This window comes from Melospiza georgiana, chromosome 15 (assembly GCF_028018845.1).
Source record: "Melospiza georgiana isolate bMelGeo1 chromosome 15, bMelGeo1.pri, whole genome shotgun sequence".
Classification (NCBI taxonomy): Eukaryota; Metazoa; Chordata; class Aves; order Passeriformes; family Passerellidae; genus Melospiza; species Melospiza georgiana.
This window is the reverse complement of record NC_080444.1, coordinates 91,926-108,910: the sequence shown is the minus strand read 5'-3', so window position 1 is coordinate 108,910 and position 16,985 is coordinate 91,926. Positions and strand designations below refer to the sequence as shown.

At 49.2% G+C, this 16,985-nt stretch overlaps 1 long non-coding RNA gene across 3 annotated transcripts; it reads left to right on the top strand.

Annotated features, from left to right (window-relative positions):
* Positions 1-11,536: 11,536 nt before the first annotated feature.
* Positions 11,537-16,114, top strand: LOC131089831 (uncharacterized). 3 transcript variants are annotated; one of them, XR_009115275.1, is made up of 6 exons: positions 11,537-11,607; positions 12,136-12,200; positions 12,812-12,875; positions 13,673-13,979; positions 14,099-14,882; positions 16,032-16,114. It is a non-coding gene; the product is annotated as an uncharacterized LOC131089831 (long non-coding RNA). The 3 variants fall into 3 exon arrangements; XR_009115274.1 differs by having other exon boundaries at positions 13,904-14,882; XR_009115273.1 differs by having other exon boundaries at positions 13,673-14,882.
* The last annotated feature ends 871 nt before the right edge of the window (positions 16,115-16,985 follow it).

Sequence of the window (16,985 nt, the reverse complement as noted above, 5' to 3'; positions counted from 1 at the left end):
AGGACAAAATAATCCAGCACTGGGATGCTTTTAGCACACAGCCAAAGAGCACAGAGGTAGCTTAAAAACATGTTCACTATATACTGTTACATTGCTGAGGTTACATGCATATTCATTAACTTACACATTATTCAAACATTCCTTTGACTTTTTGATGTTCCAGGAACTCTCTTGTTTGGTTTTAACCTCTGACTTGTCTGCAGAACGTTCTGTAAATGAGGTCTACACATTTTATTTCTTCCTGTAGTTTTATCCTGTTGCTTCACACTCCCTGATAATACCAATAAGAGTCGATAAATGCTTCCTGGATGCTTAAGCTCTTTTTGTCACTATTATCGCTTGGTAGGGGCAGTCTGCAGTTATAAGAAACAGAATAATTGCTTTACACCATTTTCTGAGTTAGTTACATAGAAGTACTTTAGTTTCTATTTCAACATTTTGCTAAAACTGCGATATATTTATCAGGCTACTATTCATATGAAATATACAGTGCATACATAAACTAGCATATTACACTATACAAAGCAGTTAAAAGTAAGTATAAGTTTTACCATATCAAAATACTTGTAATGCAAAAAGCTAATCTATGAATGTGAAAGCCAATATTGTTTTATCATCTATAACATCCGACGACGAGGGTGAGCAGCGGGCCCGCAGCAGGCGGAGGGCGGGCAGGGGGACGCGGGCACTTAACTTTGGCCAGGGTGCTGATCTCGGCCAGTCGGGGCAGGCCAAGTCCCCGCAGAAGCGGAAGCACTGCGGTAGAAGAGGCACCCAGAGCCCGCAGCGGGCGCTGCACGCCCTCCCCGCTCCCGAGCCCTCTCCTCACCAAATCGCCGCCGCTCCCTAGTCCGCCCTGCTGTCGCAAAGACGACACGGAACCCCTCCCGGGCTACACTCCTCTCCGCCTCCTGCCCCGAGTGCCGATGGGGCTCTCCGGTAGGGGCTCTGCGGGGGTCCTTTCGCCGGGACCTGGGCAAGAGAGAGGGCCGGAGAAGGGGACGGGGGTTTCGCGAGCGGGAGCGCCGCCGCCGCCGCCACCGCCGCCTGCGAGCCCTTCGGGCAGCTCGAGCTCCGCCCCACGCTCCCACGGGCCTCAGCCTGACGGCTCCTAAGCCTGCCAATCACGGCCCGCCTTTCTCCGTCCGCCCTGTCCAATCACAGCCGCCCTTTCAAACCGGAAGCGGTCCCGCCAATCTCAGCCCGCTCAGTCGCGGCTCGCCGCCTCAGACTGGCCCCGCTCGCCCGTACGTCTGAGGCGCCGCTCCCGCCACCGCCGCTTTGGGAGCCGGCGGAGCAGCGTCCCCGCTGCCGCTGCCTCGGCAGGCGCTGTTGCGGACGGGAAGGGCGGCCGGGAGCTTCCAGTTCAGGTCCTGGTCGGGATCAGGTTCTGGTCCAGGGAAGCGGGCAGGCGGCGGGGAGCGGGCGGACGCGGCCACAGCAATGGCGGCGGCGGGAGCAGCGCTTGAGGGGACCGCGGGGAGTCGCGGATCCGAGCGCGGCGGGAATTGGCGGGCTGGGATTGGTGGAGCCGGCAGGCGCTGCCTCGGGTTGTGATTGGCTGGCTGTCCGCCCGTGGGGCATAAATAGCGGGCGTTGGAGAGGCAGCGCCGTCAGTTGGGCGGTGAAGCTGGGAGAGGCGGGAGCTGCGGATGCGCGATCCGAGGAGCGGCGCTGCGCCAGGACGGGACCCCCGCGGCAGCTGATCCGGGGAGCGCCGGTGAGCACGGGCGCGACGCCTGCGGCCGTATCTGGGGCCGGCCGTGTCCAGTTCTTTCTGCCGCGCCCTGCGTGGCTCGGGTAGCCGGCGGCTGGTGTGGGGCCTGGAGTGGCGCGGTGGGGGAGGGGCACCGCCTGCTGTCACTGGGGGCTGGGAAGTAGCTGCTTCGCGGTTTCTGGATTTAAAGAAATGTTCAGAATACGAGGAATAAAGCTTGCTTTTTGTATTTTTATTACTTTATTTTCTTTTTACTTGTAATGTTTTTTTTCTTAATTGTGTTATTTTAGTATTGCCAGTTTTAATACATCTTTTTGGTTTGATTTGTTTTCTTTACTAGATATCTCATGTTAATTCGGTAAGGGTTGTGGGACTGGGGCTGAAACACCAGTTGTGAGAGCAGTGGGGACATGAAACCCCAGGGTGTGGAATAATGATTTTGGCATGAGTCAGGCCCAAAACAATGTGGAGGGGTGGAAATGCTGAGGCTAGATAAATGCCATGGGAAGAAGGCATGGAGCTGCAGCACAGGGCCTGCAGGTTATGCCTGGGGGTTCCCAGCCCCTGCCCTATGGTACCAACGAGGGGCTGAGGGTGTGGGGGCTCAGAGGGTTCTAGGGCTCAAGAACCAGCCCAAGAGTGCCTTTTGGGATGGGGGGGCAGGAGTCCAGTGGCTGTTCCCAGCCCCCGGAGCTGCCTGAGGGGAGGTGAGGGGGCCTTTGTGCAGGTGCTGGGCTGAGAGCCAGGGTGAGGGGGAGGGTGGATGTTGAGCTTCAGGCTTCCAGTGTCCCCAGAGTTGGGATGCCACTTAGGGTTGCCACTTAGGGCTGGGTGGGTGGATGGGACAGCTTCTAGAGATACTGAAATTGTAATGATGGCAGTAACTGATTTGTGGCCTTATCAACAGCCCCAAGGTGCAGTGAGAAGCATGAGCAGCTTTTAGCTGCAGCCAGTAGGAAGCTGAGGAGCTGGAGCTGAGGCAGCAGAGCTGGAAGAGACAGAAATATGGTAGGGTTTGATGTAAAACCTCTGTGGGGCTGGGATAGGGATTGTGGAGTGGGGAGGTGAACTGCATGGTTGGAATTGAAATTGCTGTGAGGGCTGTGATCTGAGCTCAAGAACTAGAGCTAAAACAAAGATCCTGTCCTGAGAAGCACAAGTAGTATCGTGTGGCACTACTGTGAAGATGTTGAGCAGGAAGTGCAAGAGAAGAGCTGGCAGTTAAATAAAGCTTGTGGGACTGGAGTTGAAATCACTGGGGACGGGGTGGGGACTGCAGTGCTGCAGAAACAGTCACTGCTACAAGGGATACTCACTGTGGATCTCAGGACTAAACGCAGAATGGGACACAGAGCTGGAAGAAGAGAGCTGGCAGTAAAATAAAGCTTGTGGGTCAAGAGCTGAAATCACTGGGCCTGGTCTCAATCACTGTGGGACTGGCATTGCAGCTTAACACATGACAGCAACCTTAGGGCTGGTAAAGGCAGTGTATTGTTCTTGCGCCGAGATCACTGTAGGCCTGTGACATGGAGGCAGGGGCTGGGTATTGCCGCTAATAGTAGAACAGGATGTGTGGAGTGGGGAAAGGGGGCGGCAAGCTCGCGCCTGAAAACCCCGTCGATGCTAGAATATTGCCTGCGCCTGTGGTGGCACCTCTTGGGGTGCGGCTGAAATCTCCGTGGGGCTGGGAAGTGGACTGCGGGGCTGGCAATTTGAATGAAAATGGCAAAGGCACTAGACCTGGGAACGGGGCCGTGGGCATCCAGGACAACTTATGCAGGGGTGTGCAAAGTGACTGGGGACTGCTCGGTGGGAGCTAAAATCACTGCAGGGCTAGCATATGGATGGTGGGGTGGGCTTCCAGAGGCTCGTGCCAGAGCTGAATTGTTGCCCAGCTGGAGCCAAGAGCCAGATGCTGCCATTTGAAGCTGGAGAAACACAGAGCTGGAGCTGGAAGAAGAGAGCTGGCAGTAAAATAAAGCTTGTGGGTCAAGAGCTGAAATCACTGGGCCTGGTCTCAATCATTGTGGGACTGGCATTGCAGCTTAACACATGACAGCCACCTTAGGGCTGGTAAAGGCAGTGTATTGTTCTTGCGCCGAGATCACTGTAGGCCTGTGACATGGATGCAGGGGCTGGGTATTGCCGCTAATAGTAGAACAGGATGTGTGGAGTGGGGAAAGGGGGCGGCGAGCTCGCGCCTGAAAACCCCGTCGATGCTAGAACATTGCCTGCGCCTGTGATGGCACCTCTTGGGGTGCGGCTGAAATCTCCGTGGGGCTGGGAAGTGGACTGCGGGGCTGGCAATTTGAATGAAAATGGCAAAGGCACTAGACCTGGGAACGGGGCCGTGGGCATCCAGGACAACTTATGCAGGGGTGTGCAAAGTGACTGGGGACTGCTCGGTGGGAGCTAAAATCACTGCAGGGCTAGCATATGGATGGTGGGGTGGGCTTCCAGAGGCTCGTGCCAGAGCTGAATTGTTGCCCAGCTGGAGCCAAGAGCCAGATGCTGCCATTTGAAGCTGGAGAAACACAGAGCTGGAGCTGGAAGAAGAGAGCTGGCAGTAAAATAAAGCTTGTGGGTCAAGAGCTGAAATCACTGGGCCTGGTCTCAATCATTGTGGGACTGGCATTGCAGCTTAACACATGACAGCCACCTTAGGGCTGGTAAAGGCAGTGTATTGTTCTTGCGCCGAGATCACTGTAGGCCTGTGACATGGATGCAGGGGCTGGGTATTGCCGCTAATAGTAGAACAGGATGTGTGGAGTGGGGAAAGGGGGCGGCGAGCTCGCGCCTGAAAACCCCGTCGATGCTAGAACATTGCCTGCGCCTCTGATGGCACCTCTTGGGGTGCGGCTGAAATCTCCGTGGGGCTGGGAAGTGGACTGCGGGGCTGGCAATTTGAATGAAAATGGCAAAGGCACTAGACCTGGGAACGGGGCCGTGGGCATCCAGGACGACTTATGCAGGGGTGTGCAAAGTGACTGGGGACTGCTCGGTGGGAGCTAAAATCACTGCAGGGCTAGCATATGGATGGTGGGGTGGGCTTCCAGAGGCTCGTGCCAGAGCTGAATTGTTGCCCAGCTGGAGCCAAGAGCCAGATGCTGCCATTTGAAGCTGGAGAAACACAGAGCTGGAGCTGGAAGAAGAGAGCTGGCAGTAAAATAAAGCTTGTGGGTCAAGAGCTGAAATCACTGGGCCTGGTCTCAATCATTGTGGGACTGGCATTGCAGCTTAACACATGACAGCCACCTTAGGGCTGCTAAAGGCAGTGTATTGTTCTTGCGCCGAGATCACTGTAGGCCTGTGACATGGATGCAGGGGCTGGGTATTGCCGCTAATAGTAGAACAGGATGTGTGGAGTGGGGAAAGGGGGCGGCGAGCTCGCGCCTGAAAACCCCGTCGATGCTAGAACATTGCCTGCGCCTCTGATGGCACCTCTTGGGGTGCGGCTGAAATCTCCGTGGGGCTGGGAAGTGGACTGCGGGGCTGGCAATTTGAATGAAAATGGCAAAGGCACTAGACCTGGGAACGGGGCCGTGGGCATCCAGGACAACTTATGCAGGGGTGTGCAAAGTGACTGGGGACTGCTCGGTGGGAGCTAAAATCACTGCAGGGCTAGCATATGGATGGTGGGGTGGGCTTCCAGAGGCTCGTGCCAGAGCTGAATTGTTGCCCAGCTGGAGCCAAGAGCCAGATGCTGCCATTTGAAGCTGGAGAAACACAGAGCTGGAGCTGGAAGAAGAGAGCTGGCAGTAAAATAAAGCTTGTGGGTCAAGAGCTGAAATCACTGGGCCTGGTCTCAATCATTGTGGGACTGGCATTGCAGCTTAACACATGACAGCCACCTTAGGGCTGCTAAAGGCAGTGTATTGTTCTTGCGCCGAGATCACTGTAGGCCTGTGACATGGATGCAGGGGCTGGGTATTGCCGCTAATAGTAGAACAGGATGTGTGGAGTGGGGAAAGGGGGCGGCGAGCTCGCGCCTGAAAACCCCGTCGATGCTAGAACATTGCCTGCGCCTCTGATGGCACCTCTTGGGGTGCGGCTGAAATCTCTGTGGGGCTGGGAAGTGGACTGCGGGGCTGGCAATTTGAATGAAAATGGCAAAGGCACTAGACCTGGGAACGGGGCCGTGGGCATCCAGGACAACTTATGCAGGGGTGTGCAAAGTGACTGGGGACTGCTCGGTGGGAGCTAAAATCACTGCAGGGCTAGCATATGGATGGTGGGGTGGGCTTCCAGAGGCTCGTGCCAGAGCTGAATTGTTGCCCAGCTGGAGCCAAGAGCCAGATGCTGCCATTTGAAGCTGGAGAAACACAGAGCTGGAGCTGGAAGAAGAGAGCTGGCAGTAAAATAAAGCTTGTGGGTCAAGAGCTGAAATCACTGGGCCTGGTCTCAATCATTGTGGGACTGGCATTGCAGCTTAACACATGACAGCCACCTTAGGGCTGCTAAAGGCAGTGTATTGTTCTTGCGCCGAGATCACTGTAGGCCTGTGACATGGATGCAGGGGCTGGGTATTGCCGCTAATAGTAGAACAGGATGTGTGGAGTGGGGAAAGGGGGCGGCGAGCTCGCGCCTGAAAACCCCGTCGATGCTAGAACATTGCCTGCGCCTGTGATGGCACCTCTTGGGGTGCGGCTGAAATCTCTGTGGGGCTGGGAAGTGGACTGCGGGGCTGGCAATTTGAATGAAAATGGCAAAGGCACTAGACCTGGGAACGGGGCCGTGGGCATCCAGGACAACTTATGCAGGGGTGTGCAAAGTGACTGGGGACTGCTCGGTGGGAGCTAAAATCACTGCAGGGCTAGCATATGGATGGTGGGGTGGGCTTCCAGAGGCTCGTGCCAGAGCTGAATTGTTGCCCAGCTGGAGCCAAGAGCCAGATGCTGCCATTTGAAGCTGGAGAAACACAGAGCTGGAGCTGGAAGAAGAGAGCTGGCAGTAAAATAAAGCTTGTGGGTCAAGAGCTGAAATCACTGGGCCTGGTCTCAATCATTGTGGGACTGGCATTGCAGCTTAACACATGACAGCCACCTTAGGGCTGCTAAAGGCAGTGTATTGTTCTTGCGCCGAGATCACTGTAGGCCTGTGACATGGATGCAGGGGCTGGGTATTGCCGCTAATAGTAGAACAGGATGTGTGGAGTGGGGAAAGGGGGCGGCGAGCTCGCGCCTGAAAACCCCGTCGATGCTAGAACATTGCCTGCGCCTCTGATGGCACCTCTTGGGGTGCGGCTGAAATCTCTGTGGGGCTGGGAAGTGGACTGCGGGGCTGGCAATTTGAATGAAAATGGCAAAGGCATTTGATGGGGGTGTCAGAGCAGCACCAGGTGTGATTGTGGGGATGATGGTGGCTCGGAGCAGCCCAGGTGTGAGTGTGAGGATGATGAGGGCTCGGAGCAGCCCAGGTGTGAGTGTGTGGATGATGAGGGGCCGTCTCCTCCGGGGCGAGGCTGTTTTAGGGGAAGGCTTTGCCTCAGCTCCCTTTGCATGGAGCTGCTGAGTGGAGGGGTTTATGGGGCGCTCCCGGCGCTGTCTCATGGTAGGACTGCGAGAGCTTCTCACAGGGTCGGGGGGACACCTGGATCCGCGCTTGGGTACGTGGAGCATCGCTTAAAGGAGGTGTCGAGGGACGAATCTTTGTGCCCAGGGAGCAGCAGCCGAACAGGTGAGCCTGTATGGGTTTGGGGTGGGGAATTTTGTCCTTCCCCTTTGCAATTTCATCTTGCCAGTCCCTCCCCGGATCCCCAGGAACAAAAATGGGGCTGATGAGCACAAAAGGAATTACGGAGAAGGAAGCAGCTCCTCTTCTTTTATTGTCTGCTTTTGACCTGAGGGGATCCCTCTTCACTTGTGGTTTTAAGGGTGTTGATTGCAGGAAAAGCTGCCTTTTCAAGGGTGTTAGGGGTATCCTGGAGGTGACAGGGAATCCCTGCGTTCTATTCTAAGGTGAATGGGAAAAGTATTCTTGTGGTGTTATGGGTTTGATTTGAAGGCAGCCCACCCCATTTTCATCATCCTAAGGTTTAAATGGAGGGGAGAGCCCTGGTGTCCTTCCTTTTCAAGGGTTTGAAATGGAGGTCGAAATCGCCCTTTCCCATCAGTCGAAGGCTTTCATTTGAGGACCACCCCTTCTTTTCTGCTGTCGTAGGGGGTGAAATTTTAGGGGAGAAGGCATTTCTTTGCCCTTGTTGAAGTGAGGTGAGCCCAGCCTGCGGCGTAAGTTTCGGGGTTGGGTTGGGGGAAGCCACAGCTCCGGCAGCGTTTGCAGGGCTGCAATGGGGCTGTGCTGCTGCATTGGAGGGCGCTCCCCGTGCCCGCGGCCTGGCCCGGAACGTTCCCGCTCGGGAGCGCTGCTGGCACGGCCCGGGCAGCTGCCGGGGCGCACGGGGGATTCGGCGCGGCCGGGCCGGCCAAGGGCGGCAGTGGCGGAGCCGCGCCGGTGTGAGCCGTGCGGAGCCGAGTGGAGCCGGGCCGGGCCGGCCAAGGGCGGCAGAGGCGGCGCGGGCGCTGCTGCGTCGGCCCGGGCAGTGCTTGCCGCTCCGTCCGCTCCGGGCACGGGGCTCGGGCGCCGCCGGTAGCCCCGGGCCCGGTGCCGGCCCCGCCGGGCAGGGGCAGCGGGCGGGGCTCCCCGGGACGGTGCCGGCCCCGCGTGCCGGAGCAGCCGCCGCAGGAGCCGCTTTCCTGCCGGGAGCCGCGCTCCGTCCGGGGCCGGCAGCGAGCGCGGGGTTCGGCCGCTCCAAGTTCGGCGGTGCCGTGGCTCGGAGGTGCTTTGGAGGCGTTGATGGCATCGCTGGGTTCGGTTTGCAGCGGCTGTCCGCTAAGGGATATGGGGTTCTTCCTGAGTGGGCACGGTTCTCGGTGCCGGTAGGGATGATAATGGTTTGTTTTGGATTGGGTTTTGTAGTCGGATTTATTTTTCCCCGGGGTGTTATGTTTAGAAGGGCGCGCAATGGATTTTACGGGTCGTAGCGTGAAGCAGTGGTTCGCATTTTAATTCTGTTGCGGTGGCTTTTATTAGCGTGAGTGTGTAGTGTTTGTTTTGGGGGGCTTGGGGTAGCGTCCTGTCGTTCATAGCAGCGGGTTTTTAATCTCGATAATTGCATGTGTGTTTATCGTCTTCCAGGGCTTTTATTTGTTTGGTTTGTTTGATTGTAGTGTATGTTTTATGGTTACGGGTAATTTGGGGGACATTGTTTATGGTTACGTTTGTCTTTAGTCTTTGTGTTTGTACCTAGGTGGTATTTTTATTTTGATAGCTTGAGGCACTATGGGTTTATTCAGTTGGGAATTATTTTTTTGTTGCAGATTTAAGTTTATCTGTTTTTTGGTATTATTCTCGTTGTTGGTTTCTGTATTTTCTTTTTTTTTTGTTATTGTTGTTGTCTTTTAATGTATTTGAGTATTGTTTATCAGGGGATTTTTGGGAACATGGGTATTTATATGGTGGGTTTTTTAAGTATTTATTAATTTTGGGTAGTTAATTTCTTAGTTTTTAGTGGTTGAGATGTTTTTCCATTTTGTTAATTAGTTCAGGTTTTAAAGTTATTTTTACAGAGGATTGTTTATTCTTTGAGTTAGTGTAGAGGTAGAATTTTGTTTTTTTATTTTTTTTTTTAGTAACGTCGTTCAGGGTGAGTGGCATTGGCTTGAGTTTAGTAGATTGGTTTGACATTTTTTTAGTACTTTTTGTAATTTGCTGTGTGTGTTTCTAGAGGATTTTCTTTTATTTTGGTTCCATTTTTCTGTCGTGATGAGAATTGTTATTGAGAAGAGTGTTCTTTGTTTTTTCGCTGACACTTGTTTGGCTGTTGGAGGTATCTTGATGTTTTTGGAAGATATTGGTGGGAATTTGATGCTGTTTGTTTTGTCATTTCATTTAGGAATTGGATTTTAAATATGCAATTATGACTCTAACTATATTGAAACGAAAGAAATAGATGTGTAGCAATGGGAATGGGCCAATTTTATTTTTATATATTCGGTCAATTTTTAAAATTTAACATGTAACATAAGTCATTATATGTTACGATAAGTTACTCTAATTTTAAAAGAATATTGTGTATGTTTATAGATATATGAATAGAGAATATAAATGTAAATACAACCCAAAAAAATACAAATATATAAATGTATTGCAACTACATGGAGATCTATAAAAAATTAATAATAAATTGTAAATGTAAAATAACATAAATTGATACAATATATAATACACGTAATACTGCATATATTTTTTGAAAAATATTAGAGGAAATGGATATAAAATAGATATAAATACTGATGTCATATACCTATCTATTTATATCTATCATTTGTTGTATATTATGATAAATATAAATATAAAAAAAAATTAGGTAGTTTAAAATAATGGATGGTTTTGTTTTTTCTTTGCCAAAGCAGGGGTTTTAGTGTAAAAATTACAAATACAAATAATATAAAGGTAGAAATATAAGTATAGAAATATATCATAAACACATTAAAGATTTATATAAAAATTAGAAATATAAGGAAAAATAAGTTGTAGCAGTAGATATGGTAAATAATTTAAAAAATAATTTCCGTATATTTTTGAATAAGGTGCATATTAAGTATAGTTATTAATATAATGAATCAATATAAACTATAAATATATATAAAATATCAACAATCTATAAGAAGGAATAAAAGCTCTGTGTCACGTGCAGCAGTAGAAAATTTCAGGCTCCCAGGGAATAAATAGTTTTCTTTAAATCATTTTCGTTTTGGATTTTTTTTTTTTACTCCCGGGTCGCCTGAAAGTTTCTACTGCTGTACGTGACACAGAACAGCTGCTTTTTTATTCTAAAGGTGGAAATGTAAACCAAGATCAGAAATACAAGAAAGGGAAAAGGGAAGGGGAAGGGGAAGGGGAAGGGGAAGGGGAAGGGGAAAGGGAAAGGGAAAGGGAAAGGAAAGGAAAGGAAAGGAAAGGAAAGGAAAGGAAAGGAAAGGAAAGGAAAGGAAAGGAAAGGAAAGGAAAGGAAAGGAAAGGAAAGGAAAGGAAGCAGGAGAGCAAGAAGGAAGGGAAGTGGTGAAAAAAAAAAACCGAGTGAAAAAAGTAAAAAGAGTTGGAGGGAAAAAGAGAGGACATTCGGGAGGAGCGGTGCTGCCTCAGGTCCTTCCCCGCCGTGGGGCGAAGCACCGGTTTGATGCCCAGGAGGGACTGCAGCTGCCGGTGGCTCCCGGGGGACGGAGCTGTGGCTGTCAGCCCGAGACTACAACTCCCGGCAGGCCCTGCTGCTGGCGCGGCGTGTGACGCAACGGCCGACGCGGCACATGAGTGGCTGGCGTGCCAGGCGGCGGCGCGGGGCTGTGCGCGGGCAGCTGCCGGCGCCTCTCCCGCGCGGGACGGCGACGCTGGAGGGGCGCAGCCTCCGTCTGGCCGCCCGCACGGAGCTGAGCAGCGCGGAAGGAGCGTCCGCCCGGTTCCTCGGCCTCCCTCAGCGGTGCCGGGGGCGGGGGCGCTTCCGCACGCCGATGCCGGAGGGCGAGGCGGTGCTTTGCTGCCGCGGGCCGGGAGCTGCAGGAGCCGCCCCGGGCGAGCGGCGCCGGGCGCTCCCGCGGTCCCGGTGGGGCGGCCGCCCTCGGGCTGGCGGAGGCGCCGGAGGAGCCCCCGAGCTGCAGCCGTCTCCCTCGGGCTGCTGCCGGTGCTGCGGGAGGAGGCGGCTCCGCCGCGTGTTGGGTGCTGCGAGCAGGGAGCGCTGCGGTATCGCCGGCATGACGGGGCTGCTGCCTGCGTTAGTGCTCGTGGCTCTTTGTGCTGTGACAGCGGATGGAGCGGCGCTGGGCGGTAAAGCCAGAGATGGCCGGGAGAATGCCCAGCACAGGGAGCAGGCGGGCTGTATGCTTCGGATGGCACAGGTGCGAGCTGCAAAGTCACCCCCCCTTCCGCCCCTGCCCTCCCGAGCCCCGGGGAAAATGCTTTCCAGCATTGTCGAGCTTCTGAGAGACAAAACTTGTGATTTGACACTAGCATCCAGAAAAGGTTTCTGTCTAGATTAGCAAATGCCTAAATTGTTCTTGGTTACGTCCCATGACCGGTTTTAGGCAGTGACTTCATACTGCTTTTAGGATTTTCTTGTACACTGGTGAGAAAATAGGCAGGTCTGATAGTGGTTTCACTTTTTTTCTACTTCACGTTCCATAAGATTCTTTTATCCAAGCGATTGTTTTAAAATTCTACTGTAAGCGTTTGTGGTTCACTTTTTTTTTCTTTGCAGCACCCGGGCCTTTTTTTTTTCTCTAAATCGGGAGTAAATATAGCTGAGTAAAATTACCTTGGTTATCTTCCTTCTCTTTAAACTTAATTGTTTTTATTAATAATTCTATTTGAATATGCAGAAAAAGTGGGTATGTCCTGTAATCTATGCTAGCTTTTCTCGTTCACAGGGTACTCACAAAATATGTCTCCCTTAGTGTCCCACAGAAACATTCTGGGTGAAATCTGAATTAAGGTATGTGTTTTCAAATAAGTAATCAGTTTAGATATTTGCCTGTGTACCTTTTCCTGTAATTCAGAGCTTGTGTTCTGTGGGTTTTATGATAAACCTGTAAAACATGTAAGAATGGTTTTGCAAGTCTGAATCGTTGAAGGCAGCAATAAGTGGATTTAAAGCCTGTTCTTGAGCAGACAAAGGGGAAAAGTGTGACTCTGATGCTGAACTTGTCATTTTTCATTTGACTTGCCTTTAATTATTGAAGAAGAGAGAGAACTAGGAAAAGAAATAGAATTGATTATTGAGCACTCCTAAAAAGCTCACCATGATTCTGTGTAGAGCCAAAGTGAAGGATGATGGAACAGAGCTCTGTGCATTAGAAGGAAATAAACCTGATGTCCACACAGAGTCTTACTAATTTCTGTTTTTAAAATGCAAAATAAGTTTAGGAAGTGTTGGAAGTTAGTATTTTGGGAAAGAAATGGCAGTTCCACAAAACATTCCATTCCATTTAAGAGAGGCCCTTGGACTGATTCATGTTGTAACTGCTGTCACTGCAATCAGTTGGTGGTTCAGCCTTGAAACGTGCACTTGGCCTTCTATAAAGCACTGTTTTGTTTGCCTTTCAGTGCTATGAGTCTTGATAAATTGGAGAAGTGCCCAAGAGAAATTCATCATCCTGAGATACAAAAGGTAGGAAGTGACTTTTTTTGGTTTGGTTCTTTTTCTTTATTGTTTTCTGGAAATAGAAGTAATTAAGTATAGATACTACTGGTTTATTTCTTCCAGTAGCTGATAATACTAATACCAATAATAATAATAATAAGAGTAAAGTAATACTACTTAAATTGTCTTTATTTATCCATTGAACTGGCCATTTTAAATCTAAACTTCTAAACACAAATCAAACCATCATCCTTGTAGAATCTTTAATAGGAGTGGGCTAAAGATCCTGGTTTTGTTTACAGGATTTATTGGTTCATGAAGAGCAAGAGGTAAGTACAAGCCTAACTACCCTCTAGCTCACAGACCTGCCCGGTGAATAGAGCTTTGTTTTTTTGATGGGCTTGTGATGACTTTGAGATCAATTGCTCATTCATTACAGTAAAAAAAAAAAAATTGTTTTGAACATGACATCAAAATTAACTTTAAGCACAACTTAATAATAATAGATCACCAATTTTAGTTAATAATTTTATGCTATACTCTTGGGTGAGGGAAGACTCGGACACTCAATATGAGATCAGCAAGCTATGTTTATTGCAGAGAGTATCAGACACTTATACAGCACATAATAAGCTTATGAATATTCTGTAAGCCAAGCGATCTATTGGTTAAACTATACCATCAACTCTTCCTCATTCCTTTGGGCCTACATTCCCTATTTCCCACGTCTCTCTGTCTACTTGTTATCCTACCCAGCTAGGCCCAGGCACACGCTATCTTGCAGGTACAAAACTCAAAAATACCTGTGTTCGGTACTTTCCCAGCTCCTGGTCGGCTAACGAGCGAATGTCTGCGTGACCTCTGTCATGGAGCCATTTCTCCACACTATACTATCAAAGTTTAAAGGTAAATTATTATATATTAGGAGATGGTGTAAAGTGTATGTTGTAATGTGTAGGATATATACAAAGATACGTACTTGAAAGTCCGTAGAGGAAACAAATTTTTACACCTTCTGTTTGACTGTTTGTCATATATTTGGTTTTATTTCCCAGGGATCAGTGAATTTTAACTCTGGAGTCCTCTATGCTAAGGATGCTCAGCTTACAGATGATGAAATGTTCAGTAATGGTGAGTTTTTCACCTTCTCCTTCATTGTTTTGCTCATCTGAATAAAAAAAAAAAAAAGGCAAGATTAAAGAAAAAGCAATAGTTTTATTATTTTTACCCTGTTATGTCTGTTTCCTCAGTATTTGCTGGAGCTGTGCTTACCCAAGGTTTGGGTAAAACAAGCTTTGGGTTCCCTCTGTCTCACTGGGAGTTGCCCAATTCAGTTGCATCTGGTGAAATTCACCCTGAGACCTTACAGAACCAGCTCCAACTACGTGAGAGCCATTTGCAGTTCTCTCCAAACGCCTGGAGAATGGGTGACGTTTCTGAGGATCCGGCGAGCGTGCTTCTATCAAAACTCAGTCTGTGAAATTTCTGGGGAAAACCCTTCTGTGTCCTGAAGGGTTCAAACTCTGGTGAGGATCCAGTTATCAGGTGCTCACCTGGATGGTTCCAGCTGCCAAAGGTAACACTTGTACTCTTGCCCTGTAGTTTACATCTATTGTATTTTTGTTATTTTGCAGGATTTTTTGTCTTTGCAAAATATTGTGCATTTCACTCTTTGGAACCTCTCAGATGGTTCTTTGGTGCAGCACCACCCCATGGGACACTTGGCTGCTGTCCTGAAGGGGTTGGTCGCTAGAATTGTAAATCCTGGAGAGTTTATAAGTCTTCTGTCCCCAGGGAGGTATCATGCTTTGTTTACTTTTGTTCTGTTGGTTAGGTGCTGCTTCTCGTTGCAAGTACGAATTTCAAACTGCCCTGTTCTTATTTTAACTGTTTTCCTGGTTCTCTCCGTCCGGCAGGGAAAGACTCTCGTATCCTTGTCGTCGGGCTCGGTGCTGTCCAAGAAGATACAGAGACTAAAAAAATCATAAGAAGCAAAATATGACTGCAGGGAAAAGAAGCTGGAGAGAACAGAAGGTGATATTGTTATCCTTACCCTGTATTAGAGACATCCGCTGTGCTTTGATGCTGGCAGCTGCCGGGGGCTTGTTAGCTCTTTGTAGGCAGGTGTAGGTGTTCACTTGTAGGTTTTTTCTCTGTTCAAGTCAATTCAAACTTTGCTAAGCTTATATTTGCAGATTACTCTGTAGCACAGTCCAGCATGACATTTTTGAATGTTGTAAAAATACCATGTTACTTGGAAATTGCTAATGAAGAGAAGCTTTAGGGGAAAATAAGATGTCAGGGTTGGGAGATGTGAGAAGAATTGTGTGGGGATGTTAGACTGAAGTAAAGCACACTTGAAGCTGGACTGGCACGCTGGCAGGTCCCCTATTAAACAGTAGTGCTGAGATTAGCCTGGGGGTTGCCCATTGTTTCTGTAGAAATCAATGTTTCCTGGTCTTCAGAGGGAAGCTGCTTTGAAAAGCTGGAAGGTGCAGCATGCTGACAATCCCCGTGCTTTGGATTAAAAGTAGATTTCAGAAGGGTCCTAGGCTTTTGTCTTTTCCTGGAAGTCGATGTAATCCTGTCGAGGAGTTTTTAGTTCTGTGTTGCCATGTCATCCATCAGAGCCCTGCTGTACTAATCATCATACAAGTACAAAACAAAAAATCAGACCCTGTCCCAAGCACTTAGAGGCCAGAACACGATTTCCTCGGGCTGCCATTTGCGTGCCATCGGTACTCACCACGAATTGAGCCCTCTGGCTCTGACAGAGCCCCTGGATGCTGACGGAAGGGGGCTGGTCACAGACCCTGGAGGTGCCTGTCCCCCAGGGAGGGAGAGGACGAGGCAGTGTGGCCTGCAGGGAGGGTGTCGTCCCCAGAGAGCAGCCGGCGACTCCATCCCTGCCCGGGGCTCCGGGTGCACCCTCGGGGTGGACGCCTGCCCTCAGGTTTCCCTCTGGGCACCCGGGGAGGGAACCAGGTCCATCCGTGTGGCAGCTGCAGGGCCTGCAGGCTCTGGGCCCTGGAGCCGAGTGAGCCTGAGCTGCTGCATGCTTGCTGTGAGCTTTGGGGTGAGCGTGCATCACTGCAGGCCTGGGATGGATTGAAATGCGCTGAGGAAAGCAGAGGGAGGGAGGGAGGGAAATGCTCTGTTAACATGTGCCAATTCTTCTGTCAGACTCATCACGGCGGGACAGCGTGAGGACTGAAAGTGTAAGAAGATGTGGAGGGAAACAGAGAATCTGACAGGAGCAGCGAACGCACGCGTGCACGAATTTTGCTTTTTGCTTGGATGTAAACTCAGGATTTGAAAGGAATTTGGGAGTGAGAAAGGACATTTCAGAAGGAGAAGAAGAAAAAGAAGTTGTTGTTGTTGCTACAGTCCTGGCAAAAGCTTTTGTTCTAGCCAATAAAAAAGTTAGTTTAAAAAACAAAAAGGAAAAAATGTAGTGTTTTTTTTTTCCTTCACTATGATATGCATTGATGGTATATGGTGTGTTGTTTTATTTCTTGGTATTATTAACTCTGTGTAAATTGTTTTTTGAGTGAAGCTGACTTTCTGGATGGGTTGGTTTGTATTTGAGGCAGGATTAATTTCAGTAGGGTTCTTTCATAGATTTCTGATGGGTATTACTGGGACTTTGGTTTTGTTTACTGTATGTATGAACCTAGAGCTTTGGTAGGGCCAGCTGGGCTGCTGGAGTTTTGGGTGTGAATTTATTAGATGGCTTTTGTTAAATGCAGTTTTTAATTTTTGAAATGTTTTTCAGTGTAGTGGTTTTAAGGTGGTTTTTAAGAATTCATTGTATTGTTTTATCTTGTTTGTAGTTGGTGTATGATAAGGGATGTGGTGTGACCTTTTGGACATTATAGTTTTGGTGTTCCTAAGTTCTGATTTCTTTCTGGTTGGATAGTTTTTTTTATTTTTATTTTTTGGGACAGGAGCATTTATATGGTGGGTTTTTATAGGCAATATGTTTTTTAATTTAGGTAGTGATATTTTTTAGTATTTTAATAGTTTAGGTTTTTTTATTTTCATGGTTTTAATTATTTTTTTAAATTTTTTCAAATAACTTTGGTAGATCATAGGTTATTATTTGTGCATTAGCATAAAGGTAGAGCTTTGGGGACT